The following is an 8,483-nucleotide window of genomic DNA, read 5'->3' as shown; positions in this document are numbered from 1 at the left end:
CTTTCTGTTAATGTTGACAGATTATTTGTTTTCATTATACACGGCCTGAAAACGAAGAAATACGCATTACAGATTAGGTGTCTTTATGTATTAGCTTTGTAAAGCCGCGTTCTAACTGTCCGATTTGTCGGATCAGACATGTACCAGACTAACGTTATTTCATACAATTTGTAGAATTCGACAAATTGCAATGTGTGAACGTGGTTTACGCAATATGGCTTGTCCTGTTTTCGCTAAACCAGTCGAGATCGACGAGTTGATACTATGAACTATACTGCACCGTGTGAACTTGACTTAAGGAAAGGTAGCTTAAACTTGTACGTAAGAACAATTTTATCCTCCCCTCTTTTACACAGGAACTTTGATGGGGCATTACTAACATGTGGTTCAGCGTGACAATGTATCTGCAGAACCTCAAAGAGCGTCTCTTTCATCATATTCATCGATCTTGTCACCTTCATAACTTAACATCGATAAGACTTAACATCGATCGTATAAGATACTTAACATCGATACTTGGTGAACGGTCACATAGACTTGTTGCATGGTGACATGAACGTGTGTAACATTTGGTGGTTGGGCATTGAACTTGACTAATAAACAACACTTTCGTATATATTCAAAATATATTCTGTTTTAATTCGCTTCTGGTGGCCGAGACGGTTAGCACGCCCACGCGGCGCAATGGCCCAGAAGCCTCTCAATGAAGCGGTCGCTGTGAGTCCAGCTCATGCTGGTTTCCTCTCCGACAGTACGTAATAGTAGTACAACTCACCCAGTAAACCCAGAAAACCTAGCCGCACGAGGAAATCACGAGAAATCACGTGGGAAGGTCTGCCTGCAACCTGTGGATGGTCGTGGGTTTCTCCTGGGCTCTGACCGGTTTCCTCTCGCAATAATGCTGGCCGCCGTCGTTTAAGTGAAATATTCTTGAGTACGGCGTAAAACACCAATGAAAAAAAATAAATAAAGTTAATGTAAAAATGTTATAAAAATGTTAAAAATGTAACAATGCTAAAAGTGATGTCAGGCCTGCGATTTTGAGGTCTTTAGGGTAAACATACCTGCAGAAAGCAGGCACGAGTAGGCCTATAACATTTTAAGGCCCTTAAGTCGGGAGTAGTACAACTCACCCAGAAAACCTAGCCGCATGAGGAAATCGCGAGTAAGCTGGCCATTTCTAGATCATTAGAACTAACCTAAAACAGAAAGGGAATGAAGCGACGAAGCCATATAAAGTCACCAGTAGGCCTATTGTTTGTAGATGTTTAATACGAAACTTGCCAAGGCAAGGAAGCGACAAGGTCTCATAAAGTCATCAGTAGGCCTACCATTTTTAGGTGTTTAGTTCGAATCTTTCTCAGAAAAGGAAACGATAAAGCCATATTCAGTCACTATTAGGCCTATCGTTTCTAGATGTTTAATACGAAACTTGCCAAGGCAAGGAAGCGACAAGGTCTCATAAAGTCACCAGTAGGCCTACCATTTTTAGGTGTTTAGTTCGAATCTTTCTCAGAAAAGGAAACGATAAAGCCATATTCAGTCACCATTAGGCCTATCGTTAATAGGTGTTTAATACGAACCTTGCCAAGGTAAGGAAACGACAGGGCCGCATGAAGTCGCCAATAGGCCGACCATTTATAGGTGTTTAATTCGAACCTTTCTCGGGAAAGGTAACGATAAAGCCATATTGACTCACCATTAGGCCTATCGTTCCTAGGTGTTTAATACGAACCTTACCAAGGTAAGGAAACGACAAGGCCGCATGAAGTCGCCAATAGGCCAACCATTTATAGGTGTTTAATTCGAACCTTACTCGGGAAAGGTAATGATAAAGCCATATTGACTTACCATTAGGCCTATCGTTCCTAGGTGTTTAATACGAACCTTGCCAAGGTAAGGAAACGACAAGGCCGCATGAAGTCGCCAATAGGCCAACCATTTATAGGTGTTTAATTCAAACCTTTCTCGGGAAAGGTAATGATAAAGCCATATTGACTCACCATTAGGCCTATCGTTCCTAGGTGTTTAATACGAACCTTGCCAAGGTAAGGAAACGACAAGGTCGCATGAAGTCGCCAATAGGCCAACCATTTATAGGTGTTTAATTCGAACCTTTCTCGGGAAAGGTAACGATAAAACCATATTGACTTACCATTAGGCCTATTGTTCCTAGGTGTTTAATACGAACCTTACCAAGGTAAGGAAACGACAGGGCCGCATGAAGTCGCCAATAGGCCAACCATTTATAGGTGTTTAATTCGAGCCTTTCTCGGGAAAGGTAACGATGAAGCCATATTGACTCACCATTAGGCCTATTGTTACTAGGTGTTTAATACGAACCTTTGCCAAGGAATGCAGCAACAAAGCTGTATAAAGTCAACAGTAGGCCTACCATTTTCAGTGTTTAGCATTTCGCACGAAATGGGGCGGGAAATCTACCTGAAGCAGTCACCAGTAGGCCTGCCATTTCCATTGTTTAGCACTTCCCACGAAATGGGGCGGGAAATCTACCTGAAGCAGTCACCAGTAGGCCTACCATTTCCAGTGTTTAGCATTTCCCACGAAATGGGGCGGGAAATCTACCTGAAGCAGTCACCAGTAGGCCTACCATTTCTAGGTTTTTAGCACAAACATTTCCCACGAAATGGGGCGGGAAATCTACCTGAAGCAGTCACCAGTAGGCCTACCATTTCCAGTGTTTAGCATTTCGCACGAAATGAGGCGGAAAATCTACCTGAAGCAGTCACCAGTGGGCCTACCATTTCCAGTGTTTAGCATTTCCCACGAAATGGGGCGGGAAATCTACCTGAAGCAATCACGAGTAGGCCTACCATTTCCAGTGTTTAGCACAAACATTTCCCATGAAATGGGGCAGGAAATCTACCTGAAGCAATCACGAGTAGGCCTACCATTTCCAGTGTTTAGCACAAACATTTCCCACGAAATGGGGCAGGAAATCTACCTGAAGCAATCACGAGTAGGCCTACCATTTCCAGTGTTTAGCACAAACATTTCCCACGAAATGGGGCAGGAAATCTACCTGAAGCAGTCACGAGTAGGCCCACCATTTCCAGTGTTTAGCACGAACATTTCCCACGAAATGGGGCGGGAAATCTACCCGAAGCAGTCACGAGTAGGCCTACCATTTCCAGGTGTTTACCGTGAAACTTTCCCAGAAAAGGGAGCAGCAAAGCCAATGAACTGGTCACCAGCAGGCCTACCATTTCCAGGTGTTTACCGTGAAACTTTCCCAGAAAAGGGAGCAGCAAAGCCAATGAACCAGTCACCAGCAGGCCCACCATTTCTAGGTGTTTACCGTGAAACTTTCCCAGAAAAGGGAGCAGCAAAGCCAATGAACCGGTCACCAGCAGGCCCACCATTTCTAGGTGTTTACCATGAAACTTTCCCAGAAAAGAGAGCAGCAAAGCCAATGAACCGGTCACCAGCAGGCCCACCATTTCCAGGTGCATATCGCAACACTGCTTAAAATTAAAACCAGCCCCAAATCAACACCACAGAATTATTTGCCTCTGCCAAGGGAGGTCATGTTTTTCCCAACGTTTATATGCCTGTTTGAAAATGTTATGGATGGATTTGGATGAAATTTGAGACAAGCTTGACAAAAAAAATAGTTGGCACAGATTCAAACACAAACTACCCCTGGTCTGCTTCCCCCATAATACTGGTCACCATGATATAAGTCAAATATTCTTAAGCACGACGCAGAACTCCAATCAAACGAATAAATCAATCAAACTGGCAAAACAAAACAAAAAAAAATTACCACAGACACCAATTATATGAACGCTAAAACATCTGAGAGTAACATATATGCTAATGAAGAACAACAAGATGCAGTAGGTCTGTTTAGACGGAATTTGAAAGTATTTTTTTTTTATTTATTATCCTTACTCTATAAAAAAGACACTGTAAAAGCATAGGATGTGAATGGTTTAGATCATAACTCATTAAGAATACCGTATCTTCGCACAGGAAATATGAAACTTACATGTATATAACAATTTGCTTTTCTTTTTGTCAATGAGAAAACTTGAGGGTGATAATTTTTATATAGATATATCGTATGATGTAGCAATGTGATGAAAAAATGCGCCAACTGATCACATGATGTAAATGATGACACATGGTAGTGGATAAATGAACTCTCATCCGATGCCAATCTATGATGATAACACACATGGGTGATAACACCAACAAGCGATAACAAAAATGGGTGATAACATCTCTAAGTGATAACACAAATAGGTGATAAAACCCCCAAGTGATAACACAAATGGGTGATAGCACTTCTACGTGATAACACAAATGGCTGATAACACCTCAGAGATAACACAAATAAGTGATAACACAAATGGGTGACAACACCCCTAAAGTGATAACACACATGGGTGATAACACAAATAGGTAATAAAACCCCTATGCGATAACACACATGGATGAGAACACAACAATAAATGCTCGTCCTTAAAACTGCTAACACCAATATATATATACACAGCCCAGTAAGCAACTATTTCACTGCTATAAAGTCAGACAGATATCAGTCAAATAATATTATTTGTGTGCTTCACTGGCATAAATACATACGTCTGACGGAGTGATTAAAATCACACGAAAAAGGATAAAGCCACTGACTGGGAAGCAGTGGCTATTTCAGACTGACGTACAATGTACTTGTTTCGTAACCCAGCATCAAGAATAGGTGAGAAATGTATGAATAATTAGCCAGTCCGACAATATCAAAATGCTCAATAATGCAGAAGTGTACCTGTGATACTGGTAGTCTCAAACATAAAGCAACAACCACCTAAAACCTCATGTATTTGTGAGTATAAACCAGTGACTATCTAGCTACGGTGAAAGTCTCGAAATTCTAAAGAAAAGAAACCACTATATAATGAGATAGACGATTTTTGAATTTGAAAACCGAACTTAAAACAGTTGTACGGTTAAGATAAAAGTTTAAAAATTTAGATGTAAAAAAATAGATATTAAAAATAAAAGAGAGCATTCATTACACAGGAACTGTAAAATCATGAATTGGCAACGGGTGTGATTTCATTTTTCCATGAGGGGAAAAAAAAAAATGAAAATGACCAATGAAAACACACAATCTAAAACTCATTAACGATCGTCAACACACAAAAAGAAACAATCTAATAATCAGAAGCGTATCAGTATCAGTAATAAGCAAAAAACAGTCGCAGAAAAATGATGTGACATACACAAGTGATTGATTTCTATTATAAAAAAAAACAAAAAAGGGAAAAAAAATAATGTATTTTCAACTTTTCACTATATATATATACACATATATAGATGTTCACATGGACAGAGAAATGGACGAGTGAGCACAACCAAAACACATTTGGGCAAACACAATTATAAGAGGCAGGCTAAAACAGGTCACAAGTAGCTATGTACATATTTACAGGAAAGCCAAAAAAATTGTCCAACTTGAAGCAATATCAAACATCCTGCTTAGAGCTGTGCTTGCAAATGAAAGACATATTTAGTGGTCATACTTATAACCATTCTACATGGAAAATATTGAAAACTGGGAAAATGTTAAGCTTTCTAGTTCATGTATGTGTGACACAGCTACACTGAAAAGTGATCAATCAAATTATGAACTCCACATCCTTACTTATCGGCTATAGTGAGCTGCTACATTACTTATACACAGGCAAGACTGGCTCCAATTACTCAGAACAACCCAACCAACCATATTAGTGTATAAATCAGTAAATTGTAAACCAGAATCAAAGTTGTTTGACTATGCAGCACTTTTTGTTGTTTTTTTTTGTGGGGGTGGGGGGGGGGGGGGTGGGTGGGGGAAGAGAGTGAGTGAGATTGAATCTTTCAAGTGAGTGAGTGGGGTTTAACATCATATTCAACACAGACGAATCCTCAGGATCTTCATAGAGAGTGTTTCCAAACTGACTAAAGTCATCTATGATTTCTAACACAGAAAATTGGTTTGATTCACTACATAGCATTACATCATGTCTTTTGTATGAAACTGTCTCTTCGCAGACTTCTGCTAGATGAAGGATGCACAGATGGTGCATCATGTCAATGGTCCACTGCGCCTTATTATATGAAGAAACGGTGAAACTAATTTACTCGAGAAAAGCACATAGTTTGTCGGTTAAAAATAACAAATGGGATTGTAAAGCTGCTAAATTTTATATCACCAGGTATCCAGAACACCTCATGCATCCTGAAGAAAGGAGTGCCAAAATGGGATTTTGCACTCATCCCACTGTTGATGCCGGCTGGAAAATGACACATATGAAGATATTGCTGGGAAAAGTCAGCATCTAGAATGGTTTCAAGTTTGGACAACACCGAATCAAAAGAGCGAACCACAATTTTTACAGGTGTGACTGACAAATGGCATATCATAAGTACCAATGGGATATATATACATGTATATACATATATGTGTGTGTGTATATATACATATATATATATATATATACACACACACACACACATATATATATTACACACACACACAATAAGTTAACAATGTGGAATCTTCCCCACCCAGTACCAAATGGCCAAGTAATACCAAACCAGTCCCAAGTTGCTGGTTAATTGCAAATCGGTCCCAAGTGGCAGAGTAACAAAAACCTTGTTCCCAAGTGCCTGAGTAATTGCAAATCGGTCCCCAAGTGGCTGCGTAAAATGCCAAAGCTGAGCAACCGCAACCTGGTACCAACTGACTGAGTAACAGAAACTTTAGTCCCAAGTGGTTAAGGTCATCACCACTGTAATTCTCTGCCATAATGTTGCAATGTTTTAAGTGTACTACTCGCGCAGCTGCACTCACTGCTGGAGAGCCGGATCTGACCTACCTGTAATTTGACATTTGGTCAAGGTCCACACTGCACCAAGGAAGATCATGGATACTTTGTTGCCTCACAGAACTTGGGTACTGTGATCTCAGATCCTGTCACAGGGTCAGATTCTATAACACTGGTTTTAACTAATCACTCAAACAATGAAAGCCCATTCTTACTCTTATATGTTGACATATGACAAGCTGAAAATGGGTACAAAAACCCAGTGTTAAATAAAGGCAAATCTGTTGCGATTTTAAATTTAAGTGTTATGCTCAACTTTGAAATTTTGACTGAGATGTACATATAGCTGAATCTGCCCTAGGACATCCAAATTGCAGGAGAGGGATAAAGTTGTGTAACATTGACAAATTCCCCACTGTAACAGTAACACAAGAAACATCATGGACAAACACAGTAAATTAATGGTATGTGAAAATGGGTGATGATGATGACGATAATGATGATGATGATGATTATGGATGTTTAGCGAAAACACACTTTTGGGGTTGGTCCTGCCAACTGTAAACCTCTAAGAGTTCTCTCCCTTATTTTGTAGGGCGCTGCACTCTTACAGGTTTGGCGGTGGAATAAATATTCCATTTTGAAAATAATGAAAAGAAAAAAAAAACAAAAATTAAAAACCCCCAAAAACTTCAATTATAAAGATACACAACTGTGTAACTGTGTTTGGTTCTTACATATATCCTGGACACAGTTTTAATGATAAACTGTATTAGGTGATTCTTACAAGCCAGAATTTTTGGAGAGTTTGTTAGAAAACCCATACACACACTCTTCCACACGCAAAATGATTTTCCAAGATGACAGCATCATACATGAACTTCACCACAGTTTACCATGGCCTGCAATGTCACTCTGTGGCAAAATGAGCTGAATTAGATTGGGCATCAACCTTTAAGACCAACAATCAATTCAACACTAGCAATACACATCATAGCATGCATACACATAAAGAGCCCAGTGCCATAATCAACACATCTAAGAAGAATGTACTGTGGACAAACTGTTTATCTCTGCAAAACAATAGTTGTTGAAGGAAAGTAAAATTTTGTTTTGCACACAGCAGCTGTGATAAACTGTCATGAAGGGTTTGCCATACACCTGTACCTAGTTCTGCTACAACCATCCAATCACTGCCCTGTTCAGAACAATTCGACATCTGTTAACAAATCACAGTGCGGTCATATTCAATCTACACTCTTTACACAAGTACAACAGATGTCGTCTGAAACATTCACGCACTTCACCTTTTTGGGATAAGTATTATCTCTTTGCAACTATCTTGTGAGCCTTCATTTACATTGTAAACATTCAGAGATACAATACAAAATTGCATTTGAGAACTGAATAATTACATGGCAATGATTCCTTACAGGTTGGCATTGCTGCCAGCTAACATCATGGCATGGACAAGAAAACTGCACAATAGGCAACCTTTAGACAAGCAACAAACCTCTAGGACAGGCAATGCACCAAGAGATGACTCAATGAAACCTTTATCCCTCTCACTATTTAGACAACTTTGGAGCAAACACCAAAGAATGTGTAAAAAAAGATTACACATGCAAGCTGGACAAAATGCCTAAA

Source organism: Liolophura sinensis, chromosome 1, assembly GCF_032854445.1.
Source record: "Liolophura sinensis isolate JHLJ2023 chromosome 1, CUHK_Ljap_v2, whole genome shotgun sequence".
NCBI classification, from domain to species: domain Eukaryota; kingdom Metazoa; phylum Mollusca; class Polyplacophora; order Chitonida; family Chitonidae; genus Liolophura; species Liolophura sinensis.
The sequence above is the reverse complement of the archived record's forward strand: the minus strand, read 5'-3'. Positions refer to the sequence as shown.